Here is a 15,562-nt window from a genome sequence, read left to right on the forward strand (position 1 = left end):
AAAAAAAAAAAAAATCGTAAGTGCTGCCAGGGCTGTGGTGAAAGGGGAACTCTCCTATGCTGTTGGAATGTAAATTGGTCTAGCCACTGTGGAGAACAATATAGAGGTTCCTCAAAGATCTTCAAATAGAATTACCATGTGACACAGCAATTTTATGCCTGGGTATCTACCCAAAGGATAGGAGAATGCTCAATCAGAAAAGTGCTTGCACATCTATGTTTATTGCAGCATTAATCACAATCACTAAGACATAGAACCAACCCAAATGCCCATAAACAGATGAATGGATTGAAAACGTATGGTACATATACTTGGTGGAATACTACTTAGTCACAAAAAAAAAACAACAACAACAAAAAACAAGATCCTGGCATTTGAAAGAAAGTGGACAAATATGGAAGATTTACTGCTATGTGAAGCAAACCATGCTATAAAAGAGAGAGACATTTTATGTCTCCACTAAACATATACTGTCTGCACTCTATGGTGGAAATGGAAAGATTAGAGGATATAGAAGCATGGGAAATGGTCAGGGATACTGAAGACAGTGTGAGAAGAGAGTGAGAGAAGGGGAAGAGTATGAGGAAAGAAATTAAGGATAAAAATAGGCAAGAAATTTATGGGACATAGAAATGGATTGTTTTCTATTTGAAGGTCTTTGAGGAACCTCCAGATTGTTCTCCACAGTGGCTGGACCAACTTACATTCCCACCAACAGTGTAGGAGTGTCCCCCCTTTCACCACATCCCCTCCAGCACTTATCATTATTTGTTTTTTTAATCTTTGCCATTCTGACTGGGGCTGGGTGGTATCTCATTGTGGTTTTGATCTGCATCTCCCTTATGGTGAGGGATGTTGAGCATTTTTTCATATTCTTTTTGACTGTTGGTATGTGTTCCTTAGAGAATTGTTTAGTGAGCTCATTTTCCCATCTTTTAATTGGGTTAATCATTCTCTTCTGGGTAAGCTGCTTGAGTTCCCTGTGTATTCTGGTTATCAGTCCCTTATTTGAAGCACAGTTAACAAAAATTCTCTACCATATGATCCAGTAATTCCACTCCTGGGTATCTGCCCAAAGGACAGGAGAGCACTCAGTCGGAAAAGCACTTGCACAACTATTTTCATTGCAGCATTATTCACGATTGCTAAAACATAGAACCAACCCAAATGTCCACAAACAGATGAATGGATTAAAAAATTATGGCACATAAACTCCATAGAATACTATTCAGCCATAAAAAACTACAAAGCCCTGGAATTTTATAGAAAGTGGACGAATATGGAAGATTTGTTGCTGAGTGAAGCAAGTCAGGCTATGAAAGAGAGACATTGAATGTCTCCACTTAACATATACCGACTGTCTGCACTCTGTGGTAGAGATTGAAAGACTGGAGAACATAAAAGCATTAAAAATAGTAATGGACACTAGAGACAAAGTGGAAAGACAGTATGAGAGGGGAAGAGTGTAGGAAAGGGAATTTGGGGGGAGAACAGAGAGGTGAGACACTTGTGGGACACAGATTAGGATCTGTATCTGTTGACAAGGATGTATAATAGTCTCAACTGGACTGGACCAAGGTGTATATCATGCTGGATAAAGTCTCTTCGCAATCTAAGTGATGTATAGCAATTTAATGTATGAATAATAATTTTAAAAATTAATTTAAAAAAGAAATGGATTGTTATCTGTTGATGGTAACGTGTACAGTATCCTCAACTGGACTGGTATGAAGTGTATTCAGGTTGGGTAAATTCACTTTACAAGCTAAGTGATGAATAGTGATTGAATGTATGATAAAATTTAATTAAATTTTTTTTTAAAAAAGAAATGTTTTGCTGCCCTTGGTTTTCTAAATGTAACATATTACAGGACAGGGAGATGGCCTAAGGTATTTCTGGAGCAAGGGCAGATCCGGATGCTACGATCTGTCCTTTTGGTATGGATGAACTGTCAGAACTGTATTAGGAAGTCCTGAATGGATAAGCACAATACAATTATGCATTCCTGAGAATGGTTTGGTTCCCTCCAGAGAGACTCCCTTAGAGCAAATAGATCTTTTTGTTTAGCACGGAGAAGGCCTCCACTCCTCTGTCAGGCCACACCCAATAGAGAAGTGCACCAGTTAAGGCTCCACAAACACTCCTGTTTAAATCACTGCTGTAGGGCAGGCCCATGCCTGGGGGAGTAAAGAAGACAGGTTATAAGCTTAGTATTTTTGACTTATGGATTTCCCAGAATCTTGGGAGGAATCTATTTCAAAATAATGATACTTATAAATGTGAAACAATTTGAAACATGAACTAATTACTCCACATAATGCCCTCCAGAAGGCAGGAAGCATTAATATCCCTTCATGTTTGAGGCAATGAAACAGATACCTGAAGTTGGCTAGCCCAAGGCATTGCGGTGATTAAGGATTAAGGCTCCTGAACACCGGGAGTAGATCCTGTGGTTAGAATCACACCTCTGCACTGTCACTGTTTCCGAAGGCTCGAGGAAAATCCTAGCCAATCAAGAAGGTGCCATCAGGGTTCAGCACCAAGAAGTGGGCCAGAGCTGGCCTTCCCTGCCCATTGAATAGTAAGTACTAACTCTCAGGGGGACTCAATCTGCTCTTTTAGTATGATGGAGCTAAGAGAGGAGACACGGGAACCTGGCCCCTGCATCTTTCCTGAAAGAATCAGGCTTTTTCAGGAAAGTCCAGGCTCTATTGTAGCTATTATAGAAAAACCTAAAAGAAGAGGAGTACTTTCTGCTCACCACCCTAAGAAGACCAAGTTCACCCCAACTCTCTACCTCTTCCTACATGTCGGTCCTTATTTATTCTTGGGCCTTATTTAAGGACCTTGCCCATCTCTGCAGTTACCTCACGTTCCTTCTCATTTGGGCAAACTCCAAGACTTTCTTCCTAGTTTTTTGGACCTTAGCTTTCAAGCACAAGCAAAACCTCAAAAAGTAGAGCTATTCGAAGTCATTCCAGTAAGATGGATAGCCTCAAGGTCAACTAAACATACAAGTTTTTTCAGGCCAGCCAGTGGTGTGATGGTTAAGGCAACTGAATCCCACATGGCCACATGACTGTGTAGTTTAAGTCTCAGACCCAGCAACTTAAAAAACACACCAGTGTGCATGCTTGCATGTCCAAAAATCGCAAGAGGAGGGTGGAAGAAAAGGGATTGCTATGTGGCCACTTTCTCTGGGCAGCAGGCCGTGGCAGGGGCAGGAAATGCATTCTCACTTTCCCTCTTACTCTCTCCGTCTCTCTCCAGTGAGCTCGCATGCCCATAGCAAAAGACTGAAAAAAAATCAAGCAAACAAGGACCAGCAGATGGCATAGTAGTGACGTTGCTGGATTTCCAAGTAGTCGACTTCAGTTTGAGCCCCAGACCCGGCAACTTAAAACTCACGCTGAGTGTATGTGCATGCATGCCCAAAATCCTCAGAGAAGAATGGAGGAGAAAGGATTGTGGCATGGCCAACCTCCCTGGTGCGGGGGGAGTGATTTCTCACCTTCTGTCTCTCTCTCTCTCTGTCTCTCTGGTGAGTGCACAAACCCTGTAAAAAAAAAGGGGGGGCACACACCCTGTTAACAAAAAAAAAAAAAAAAAAAAAAAAATCTTTCAAATAAAACAAATAAACAAGCCCGATCCCGTTGAGTAAAGCCGCATCTGGAATCCATTTTCTAAAATGCTCTCCCAGTCATGTGTAATGGTGAGAGTACAGTCTGACGACGGGGAGGGAGGTGATGCGAGTGCGTTACAACAGCGTCATCTGTGTGTTTTTATAATGTGACATGAATATTTCTTTTCACCGCTGACAACTTTACATTTTTTCCACTGTGAGGTTAACCTAATCTTATATTTTCTCATTTTTTCTCTCTTGCGCAGATAAAGCTTCTGTCTATAAATGTTTGCTGTCATACTCCCATGAGCCATGTAAAGACAGTTGGACAGTTTTGACAGAGGAACATACTATTCAGTAGCTCAAGGGGTAACTGACAAAGAAGGAATTAAGAGAAAACAGATTTCACAAGCCAACGGAAATTGTGCCCATAGCGCAGTATGCTGACTACAAACGTGAAACTTAAATCTCCAGATATCTATACATTAGAGAAAATTAGCTCCTAGGACTTTTGAAAACTAAGCTAAAATAGTTTTAGTTTAAACCCACTGAGTGTAATTAATGTCAATTCAATCTTAGTGACCTTATTTTGAGGTTTAAGTCATTTTACAGAAGCAGGCATTTTTAAATGACTAGGAAATGCCAAAATATGTTTAACTTTCTAACGTTTAATTCTCTTAATACATTTGATTGGGGCCTACAATATTCTAGACGCTGTCCTTGGCCTTAGGGTTACACAGACTGACACAGTCTCTGCGTTCAAAGGCTTCACAGTCTAGGGAAAAGGAGCTTATGAATCCATTTGTATAATAATTACTCAAAACTGAGGAATCTTGGATTGTCATAAACCTTTCGAACTTTCTTCCCTAGCCCCTAGCAGGTCTCATCTTAACTGCCAGATGTCTGCATATACTCATTTCTCTTGATAAGAACTTTGAACAACATAGCAAATGTCTACTTTCCTACTATTAATACGTGCCTTTTTTTTATGAGTACTAAAGACAGAGAAAGAAAGAGATACAGCACTCCTGACAGAGTCTTGGTGCCACGGTCCACCCCTAGCTCCAGACAGCCTGGATCATGGGCACATGTTTGAGCTCTGTAGCCATACTTAGATGTCCCAGGGCTACATAAAATGCCTAGTTTGTAGCTTCTTTACTAACAGTAATCTCACACTTTTTAATCTAGTAAAAGTTAACTTCCAATAGAGTTTATTTTTTTTTCTTACTCTCAAAGCAAAAATACTGGATCCAGATGGTGGTACTGCAGTAACCCAACACTCTGTGAGGCCGAGCTACGTGGAAAGGTTCTCTGTTTATGTCCAGAGACATTTCTAAGCACATCAGTACATGCATACCCAAGATTTGGGACAGGCTGAAATTGAGGGTTAAATCCCAGCATGATGACCCTATTGGGATCCTTCTCTTCTTTCTTTCTCACTCTATCTTTCTTTGTGTTGGAAGAAAAATAAATAAACTAAAAAGCAAAAATTCTCCCTCAAAAGAGACCCAAAAAAGTCTCTCAACAGTACAAACCAATAGTCATCCTAGTGTTATAACTTTGATGAAGTTAAAAGCTACATATTTCAACTATTCTCCCAATATAGCTAGAGACTAGCAGTACTGTTGCTTAGACAACCATAGGCACACCAAAATTGCACTATCCAAGCAGTGTTTCCATTCCTACTCCAGCCTTGCCCCTCTTCCCAACTCTTGACCTGCAATAAGAGAGACAGTGTAGCAGTATGGATGTTATTACAAAATGAGAGAAGGGCCTAAGAGTTTTATTCTGGGGGAGGGTGGGCAACTGGGGGCTGGGAGGGAGAGAATCAGGGGAAGGAGGGAGAAAAACATTTAACAGATACGAAAATGGAAGATTATCTGTTGATACTGTGTACAATAATATTGTTGACTGAACTAATAAGCAATGTATTCATGCTAAAAAAATCATTTTGTATTCTGTAAAGATGTGCAGTGACTAGATTTTAAAACAATAAGAAAAGAAGAAAATTGTTGTGTTCTGTCTAGGCTTATAAAAATGGAAGCCTACCAAGAAGGAAAGTTTATATTCATTGTATAAAGGAAAAATGTATATTGTATTTGCAAGTGATACAACTTTTCTGGTCTAATTTTATATCGAGGACCAGAGGCAGATGCTTTTCCTGTGCTGGTTGCAAAGGAGATGTGCTGGAGAGGCAGCCATCACTACGCTGTACAAACTAGTGTCAGCTCTGAGAGCAGGGGCCAGATTCTTCCCCATAGTTCACTCTACATTATGTTCCGTGGTGAAATACACCAGTCCATTTGTACTAAATGACCACAAATGAATGAAAACTAGTGGCATATACCGAATGTCTGCACTCCATGACAAACTGAAAAATTGGATGGTATAATGGCAGGGAGGACAACGGAAGATATTAGAAACAGTGTAGGAAGGGGTGAGTAATGGAGAAAGAGGGAGGAGATCGGGGAAAAATAACATGTTTTTTAAAAAAAGATTTATTTATGATTCCAGACAAATCATACGATTGTCTTTTCTAGGTCTGTGAAGAATGTCTCTGGCACTTTGATTGGGATGGTGTTAAATATGCAGAATAATTTGGGTAGAATTGCCATTTCTGTTATATTAATTCTTCCAATCCAGGAACATGGGATGTCCTTCCAGTTTTTTGTGTCATTTTCTATTTCTTTTTGTTTGTTTGTTTCTAGTTTCTGTAGTTTTCCTTGTGGAGGTCTTTAACTTCTTTGGTTAGATTTATTCCTAGGTATCTTATACTTTTTGTGGCTATGGGAAATGGAATTACTTTTTCCAGTTCTATCTCAGTCCGCCTGCTGTTTGTATATAGAAATGCTACAGATTTCTATATGTTGATTTGGGGTGGCATATACTATGAAACTGTAGTACTGGCACAGAAACAGACAGGTGGAACAATGGAACAGAATACAGCCCCCAGAAATAAACTCCCAAACATTCAGCCAAGTGATTTTTGACAAAGTGAACGAGTCAATCCAGTGGGGAAAGGAAAACCTCTTTAAAAATTGGTGATGGAAAAACTGGGTATCCACCTGCAGAAAGATGAATCTGAACCCTTACTTCTCACCACTGACAAAAATCAGCTCAAAGTGGATCAAAGATCTAAGCCTAAGACCTCAAACTATAAAACTGGAAAACACTGGGGAAACTCTGGGAGACGTGGGATAGGCAAAGACTTCTTAAATAACCCCCCCGCCCAAAGCACAGTCAATAATCCAAAAAATAGACAAATAGGATTACATCAGATTAAGAAGTGTCTACATGGCAAAAGATACAGTAATTAGTGTGAATTGACAGCCCTCAGAATGGGAAAATATTTTTTTGTGAACTATGTGTCAGTAAAGGGACTGATAACCAGAATACACAAGGAACTCAAGCAGTTGTCCCAAAAAAAAAAAAATGATCAACCATATTAGAAAATGGGAGAATGAATTGAAAAATATCACTTTCTAAAGAAGATATATGAATAGCAAAAAGGCATATGAAAAAATGCTCAACATCCCTCATTGTAAGGGAGACGCAGATCAAAACCATAATGAGATACAACCTGAATGTAGATTGGTCCAGCCACTGTGGAAAACAATTTGGAGATTCCTCAAAGATCTACAAATAGAACTGCCATATGATCCAGCAATCCCACTCCTTAGTATCTACCCAAAGGACAGAATTCTTCATCGGAAAAGTTCTTGCACATCAATGTTTATTGTGGCATTATTCACAATTGCTAAGACATGGATCCAACCCAAATGCCCATAAACAGATGAATGGATTGAAAAACTGTGGTACATATGCTCTATGGAATATTACTCAGCCATTAAAAAAACACAAGACCATAGCTTTTGACAAAAACTGGATGAATATGGAAGATTTACTGCTGAGTCAAGCAAGTCAGGCTATGAAGGAGAGACATTGTATGTCTCCACTTAATATATAATATGTAATATATGGTATATAATATATAATATGTAATATATAGTATATAATATATAATATATAAAATACTGTGTGTCTGCACTCTATGGTTGAAATTGAATGACTAAAGGATATAGAAACATAGTAAATGGTTGTGAGTACCAGATACAGTGTGGGAAGAGGGAGGGTGAAGAAGTAGAGTCTAAGGAAGGACATTAAGGAGAAAAATAGAGAGGCAAGTCATTATGGGACAAAGAAATGGGTTATCTATTGAAGATAACTTTATAGTATTGTTAACTGGACTGGTGAAAAATGTACAGATGTTGGAATATTCACTTTGCAAGCTAAGTAACATGTGATTGAATGTATTAAAAAATTGAGATAAAAAAATTTAAAAGATTTATTTATTTTATTTTATTTTATTTGTTATTGCTATTTATTTTTAATTTGCTATAGGGCGGGTGTGCTCACCAGAGACAGACAGACAGAGAGAGAGAGAGGGAACATGAGAAAGCAAGCCGTCAGCTACAGAACCCAAACCATGCTCAGCCATGAGGGAGTCCAGCTCCTAAACCACCATGCCACCTGCTGCTCCCCCAAAAAAATAACATTTAACAGAAACAAAAATGAAAAGTTACCTGTCAATGATAATACGCATGGTAATATCTATGACTTGACTAACATGCTATATTCATGCTAGGAAAAACCATTTTGTATGCTGTAAAGATGTACAGTGATTAAATATAACTTTTTAATGGAAACGTTTCCATTCTTGTCTCTAAAAAACTTGGAAAAATACAGGTTAAATAATGTGTATGAAACACTCCAATGTGGGTACTAGTTGATCTATGACTTTCTCTGAAACATGTCAGATATAATGCATATAGGTAAATTACAAAGCCAACAAAAGAAAAATACAATATAATACAAAAACCACAAGTCATGTAAATTTAGTTAAACTTCCATATTAAAAAAAAAAACCCTCATATTTAAAATGTACAATCTAGGGCTAATTCTATGGCCTGGTGGTTAGGGGAGCCAGATCCCACATGGCTAATCATGGTTCAAATCCCAGCCTCAGCAACTTGAAAAACATGCCAAGGACACATGCATGTGTGCCCCAAATCCCATCAGGATGGAGAAATAGAAGAGAAGGGATTGCAGTGTGACCATTCGCCTCATAGAGGGTGTCATCTCCCTCTCCTTAACTTTCCATGTGTCTGTCTCACTCTCTCTACCAAATGCACACAACTACAGATGAATTAAATGCAAAAAAAAAGAGTAAATAATAAATAAAATAAATTTATTTAGTACAGCTAAATATCTAAAATGAAGTGATCTGAAATATTAAGATTTAATCCCCACTTCCATCTCCAGAACCCTGGCCTAAGGGACACTGAGGCAGGACCCCCTACCTCAGTCCCAGCCCCAGCAGCCCCAAGTCCAGAAACAACAAACTACAGGAGATTAGGAAGTCCTTCCATGATATGAAAGAAAAAATGGACACGCTAAGGAAGAATCAAATGGGACTATTAGAGATGAAGTCTGTAATGGAGGAAATCGAAAACTCTCTTGAAAGTATTCAAAATCAATTAGATCATGCTGAAGATCGACTCTGACATAGAAGATAAAACCTCTGACCTAGAGAAAACTATCAAAAAGATAAAGAAAATAACAAAAAAAAACACACAAGGATAATATACAAGAAATATTAGATTCCATTTGGCACTCTAACATCTGAATAATTGGTATCCCTAAAGGTGAAGTAACTAGTAAGGGCATGGAAAATCTATTCCATGAAATCTTGGAAGGAAATTCTCCAAGTCTAGAAAGGCACTCAACCATCCAGACCCAAGAAATACAAAGGACCCCAAATAGACTCAACCCAAGAAGATCTTCCCCAAGGCACATCTTAGCCAAACTGGCAAAAAACACATATAAAGACAAGATACTAAAACTGATAAAGACAAGATACTAAAACTAGCAAGAGAGAAACAACAAATGACTTACAAAGGTCATCCCATCAGACTAACACCAGACTTATCAACAGAAACAATTCTAGCAAGGAAAGAATGGAAAGAGTCATTGAAAATATTAAGAGAGAAACAATTTCAACCACAATATGCAAGGTATAGATGGATTGTTCTAGGTATTGAGGGAACACTACAATGAAAAAAAAAAAAAAAACCAAAAAAAAAAAAACAAAAAAAAAAACCCTCCAATTCGACAAATTTTGAAAAAAAAAAAACCAAAAAAAAAAAACCTCCAATTGGAGTAATTTGTAAATAAAAGTTTAAATATATAACATGATGCCAGGCATTAATATATGCTAAGGAGAAAACAAAGCCAAAGGCCAAAGTAAGAACAAACAGAATGGGGTGCAATTTTAGATGGTATGTTCAAAGTGGATGTCTTACGTTGAATTCACTCAATCGCAGAGCCTGAAACAAAGGTTTAAATGCTAGAAGGTAATTCCATGGACAGAAGTGATGGAACAGAAAAGGTGGACAAGGAAGGAGAAAAAAATGCCAATGTGAGTGTATATTGTTTCTGCTGAGAGTAACAAGGTTTGATTCCCCTCTCCCACAACTGGGTATGCAAAGAACAGGAAATGAAAATGTATTCATTGGCTCCCATATGTTATTAGCTGAGGTTTCTCATGTGGGTGTTAACTGCTAAGTACGTCCAAGCTGCATGTGTATGGGCTGAGCAAGCTCACCCCAGTCCTAAACATTGCAAAAGTCCCTACATAAAAATGAAAAAATATGATGAAAGAGCTTAAGGCAGATGCTGTCAGCCTGAGATTAGAAAGCCCTCAGAGCACTGTCTACCACAGTTGTGGTAGGAATTAAAGATAAATCAAAGAGATCACAATTCAGAGCACAGAAGAATCTGATAGGAGAGGCCTCCCTGGTAGGTGACATTTGAATTTAAAGGAATAAGCATTGTAAATATTTGAAGAAAGAAAAAGAAGAAATACTGTGGTGTGTTTTTAATTGTGGTGAGCAACCTTTAAAGAGGTTTGAACAGATCAACCATGGTAGTGCAGAAGTAGGACAATGTTCTGTGATGCTGAACTCACATGGGAAGGTCCTGGGTTTGCCTTCTAAGGTCTGACATACATGCCTGTGAACCAGGCTGGCTGAGGCTGCAGGTGGATCATGGTATGGAGACCATGTTGGGGGAATGTCGTATCTTTCTCTCTCATTCTTAGAAGAAACAAGTGACTGAACTTTTTTTGAGAGATAGAGATGTTTGCTATAGGACAGAGAGACAGAGATGGAGAGACAGAAAGAAAGAAATCACTTTATGGGGGTGGGAGGAGGCAGGGGTAGCCAAGTGTCAATCTCTTTTCTTTCATTCTTCTCTCAGGATTTTGGGTACACATGCACACTTACTCAGTGTGAGTTTCAAGCCACAAGGTCCAGAACTTAAACCATGGTCAGCCACATAGGAGTCCGGCACCTTAACCACTACATCACCTGCTGGCCCCATGACTGAACATTTTTAAAAGAAGTTATTTTAAAAGAGAGTACTATCACTTTTCATTTTCAAATAATCATTCTTTCTCTGTATAGAGAATGGACAGAGTAGAAGAAGCAAGGAGGTAAAAATCAGAAGGCTGTTCTTAAAGAATTATGATTATAGAAAAAGAGAAGGCATAAATCTGTATAAAAGAATAAAGCACTATTTTAAAAAGCAATCATGGATTTGAAAAATCATCAGAAGAATAAGACTATGGTCATTGAAATAAGTGAAGTAGCTTAAACAACAGTTTTGACACACTTAAAGACAGGATTCAAAACTAAAAGATGTATCTGAGGAAATTATTCAAAATATAGTATGGGAAAATAGAGAGTTGAAAAAATAAAGAGAAATTAAAAGACAGGAAGAATAGAATAAAATAATCCATCATATATCTAATAGTTACCAGAAGAAAAAAGAAAATGAAAATACTGGAAAAGAAAATGTTTAAAAAATAATCCATCATATATCTAATAGTTACCAGAAGAAAAAAGAAAATGAAAATACTGGAAAAGAAAATGGCTAAGATGAATAAAATCATTCCACAGATCCAAACCAGATGCCCAAGCAAATAAATTTATTAAATCTACACAATTCATCACATTATGAGAATAAGCCAGAAAAATCTTACAAGTATTTCAATAGATGCAAAAAAAATTACTTGCTAAAATTCGATGTCCACTTAATTTTTAAAAGATTTTAGTTTTAGCGAACTAGAAACAAAACAGAATCTTTTTTATCTACAAAGCAGAATATATGACTTTTTAAAAAACCTCCAGCTGAGGGTTTGTTAAGTAGTACAATATTGAATACTTTCTTTCTTGGTTTGGGGAAAAAAAAAAAAAAAAACAAGGATGCTCACTCACCTACCTCAGTTCAACATTGCACTAGAGATCCTAGCAAATTCAATAAGGCAAGAATAAGAAATGAAAGACATAAATATTTTAAGGAATGAAGAAAAACTGCTTCTGTTTAGTTTTTCACTTTTTTAAAGATCTGTTCTTATTGTGTCTCAATCCTACTGCCTTAAACTCCCAGCTGGGACCACAGGCACACCCAAGCACATCTGGCACTTTAAGACAGGGTCTCGGGACCAGCAGTTAGCATAATGGCTATGTCGCTAAACTCCCATGCTGCCAACCGCAGTTCAAGTCCTGGACCCGGTGGCTTAAACTCGCACAGGGCATGTGTGCGTGGATGCCCACGATCCCGAGAGGAGAATGGAGAAGAAGGAATTGCAGTGTGGCCATCCCCCCAGTGGGGGGGGTGATTTCTAACTTTCTGTCTCTCTGTCTCTCTCTGTCTTTCTGGTGAGTGCACACGCCCTATAGCAAAAACCTCTCAATAAATAAATAAATAAATTGTTAAAAGACAGGGTCTCACTATGTTATCTTGGTCAGCTTCAAGCACATGATCCTTCTGTTTGAGAAAATTCAAATTACTAAGATGAAGAATGAAAAATTGGAGACCAGTAAGAAAAGGGTAAAGTACTTTACAAAAGAAAATATTTGGGACCAGCAATTAGCGTAATGGCTATGTCGCTGGACTCCCATGTAGTCGACTGCAGTTCGCGTCCTGGACCCGGTGGCTTAAACTCACGCCGGGTGCATGTGCGTGCATGCCCAAGATCCCAAGAGGAGAATGGAGGAGAAGGGATTGTGGCATGGCCATCCCCCCTAGGGGGGGTGATTTCTCGCTTTCTGTCTCTCTGTCTCTGTCTGTCTGTCTGGTGAGCACAAGCACCCTATAGCAAAAAGCTCTCAAAAAATATATTCAAATGGCCAATAAACAAGTGAGATGGTGCTCAACAGCATTATTTAGCAGAGAAATGAAAACTAAATCCAAATAATGGCCAGCCTATTGCCTGGTGGTTACATGAGCTGGATCCCACATGGTCAACAGCTCAATTTAAGTCCCAGACCTAGCAGCTTGAAAAAATGTACTGCGCTCATGGGCACACATGCCCAAAAATTTCAAGGAGGTAGAAGGGATTGTGTCATGACCATTCTCCATTCAGAAGTGCTTTCTCGCTTTCTCTCTCCCTCACTGTCTGGCAAATAGATGCACCTGCTGGAAAATTTTTAAAAACCCAAATAAAATATACATATACACAACCAGAATTAACACCTTGGAAAAATTTTTAAATGCCAAGTAGTGTTGGAACTATGGAGCAACCAGAACTCCCATACGTTGACCCTGGAATGATAAACTGATACAACCACTTTGAAGAAGTGGCAGTAAACTATAGCTGAAGAAATAAATATTTTATGACCCAGGAATTCAACTTCTAAGTATATAAATCACATATTGACCAAAGACATGTAGCAGAATGTTCATAGAAACTTTTTCTTTTTTTTTCTGCAACCTAAAAATATTTCATTATTAAAACTATATCAATACTTTAATCAACTGTACAAAATGATAATGAAATCAGCAAGTGCATTTATAGAACTGCATGTCAGGTCAGATGCCTGCAAAGGAAATTCCCAGCCTGATCTCATTCATCTGTGAGGACACACAGCAACCTTGTTCAGATGGACACGTTCATCTAATTTGTCTGGCCTGGTCAGGCGTCTCCCTCTCAATGGTTTCCTCCCTCTTATGAATGTGCACATTCAGTTATCTGTTTCTTAGAGCAGACATTTACCTTCCTCCCCCACCAACCACTGGAGGAGGACTGGGGCCACACAGATGATTGACTCGACCCATTCTTCAAGGAGAGTTTCTTGCTGACCCTCTTCTATCACCGTAACTGGAATCAGATGAGTTTCCATAGCCTTTTCCCTTTTCTCACATCTTGTTGAAGCAGAATTTTGAGAAACAAAACTATAAACCCAGTTTTTCCCCAGAAGAAATCAGTTATCAAAGATAATCTCGGGAACCAGCAGTTAGCGTAATGGCTATGTCACTGGACTCCCATGTAGTCGACCGCAGTTCGCATCCTGGACCCGGTGGCTTAAAACTCACGCCAGGCGCGTGTGCGTGCATGCCCAAGATCCCGAGAGGAGAATGGAGGAGAAGGGATTGTGGCGTGACCATCCCCCCTGGGGGGGGATTTCTCGCTTTCTGTCTCTCTTGGCTCTCTGTGTCTGTCTGGCGAGTGCACGCGCCCTACAGTGAAAATCTCTAAAAAAAAAAAAAAAAAAAAAAAATGATAATCTTGAGCTCAACAGTTAGTGTAATGGCTATGTCACTAGACTCCCATGTAGTCGACCGCAGTTCAAGTCCTGGACCCGGTGGCTTAAAACTCACGCCAGGCGCGTGTGCGTGCATGCCCAAGATCCCGAGAGGAGAATGGAGGAGAAGGGGTTGCAGTGTGGCCATTCCCCCTGGGGAGTGATTTCTCGCTTTCTGTCTCTCTGTCTCTCTCTGTCTTTCCAGCAAGCGCACGTGCCTTATAGCAAAAACCTCTAAAAAAAAAAAAAGATAATCTCCATGGGACTGACTCTATCTGTCCAACACCTGTCCCTTTGAGATGTAAACATCATACCTTCCATTCCCCTTTTGAAGTGACTGAAGAGCCTGGGCTCCCTCAGTTTCCATATCTCCCTCCAAACTGAAAAGTTTCATAGCAGTAAAACTTATAATAAAAATAAAAAGTATAATGGATAAACAAATTACACATTCATACACTATTAATACTAGACAGCAATGCATTAAACACAAAAAATAGGTTGTGCAAAAGAAGCTAGACACAAGAGTATATATACCTTATGATTCCATGCATAGGTTTCTTTTTTAAAATTAGCTTTTTTATGTATTTACCATAATTCACTATACATCAATTCAGTATATAAAATGAAATCTTCCATCCAGTATACATTGTATATTGGCTCAGTCTAGGATATTATCATACATGTTATCATCAAAAAATTATTTTCTGTTTCTTGCTTCTTATGTATTTTGCTTCCCCCCCCACTTGATTCCCTGCCAACTCCCCCTGCCTTCTCCCACACTGTCTCTGGTATATATAGTTGCTTTCCATGCCATTTTTTTTCACATTTTATTGATTCACTAAATATCTTAATTAATTTTAAGACTCAGTATCAAGCACAGCTGGTATATACATATTTAAGAATGCATTTCTGACTTGAGGCATAAACCTCAGTGAGTAAAGTGAATATACCATAAAGTAGCACCTGGCTAGGGCTATATAGCTTACTGCAGTCATTAAATAAGTATTAGGAAGTATTTTTAAATGCATTTTTTTGTCTTTTTTTAACATTTTTTATTTCATTTTCTCTTTGACATTCAATCGCATGATTTAGCTTACAAACTGAATATTTCAACATGTGAACATTTCTCCTTAGTCCAGCTGATAAAACTACAAAAGTATCAACAGATAATACCACATTTCTTTGTCCCATTAGTGATTTGCCTCTCTATTTTTCTTCTAAATGTCCTTCCTCTCACGTCCCTGGCGCGCGGCGGCGGCGGTGGCGGCGGCGGGGGGAAGCCCGCCGCCCGGGG

At 38.7% G+C, this 15,562-nt stretch overlaps 1 pseudogene; it reads left to right on the forward strand.

Moving 5' to 3' along the window:
* Positions 1-15,562, forward strand: part of LOC102493594 (dimethylaniline monooxygenase [N-oxide-forming] 3-like) — a 61,329-nt pseudogene that overhangs the window by 35,443 nt on the left and 10,324 nt on the right.

Source organism: Tupaia chinensis, unplaced genomic scaffold, assembly GCF_000334495.1.
Source record: "Tupaia chinensis unplaced genomic scaffold, TupChi_1.0 Scaffold000070_1, whole genome shotgun sequence".
NCBI classification, from domain to species: domain Eukaryota; kingdom Metazoa; phylum Chordata; class Mammalia; order Scandentia; family Tupaiidae; genus Tupaia; species Tupaia belangeri.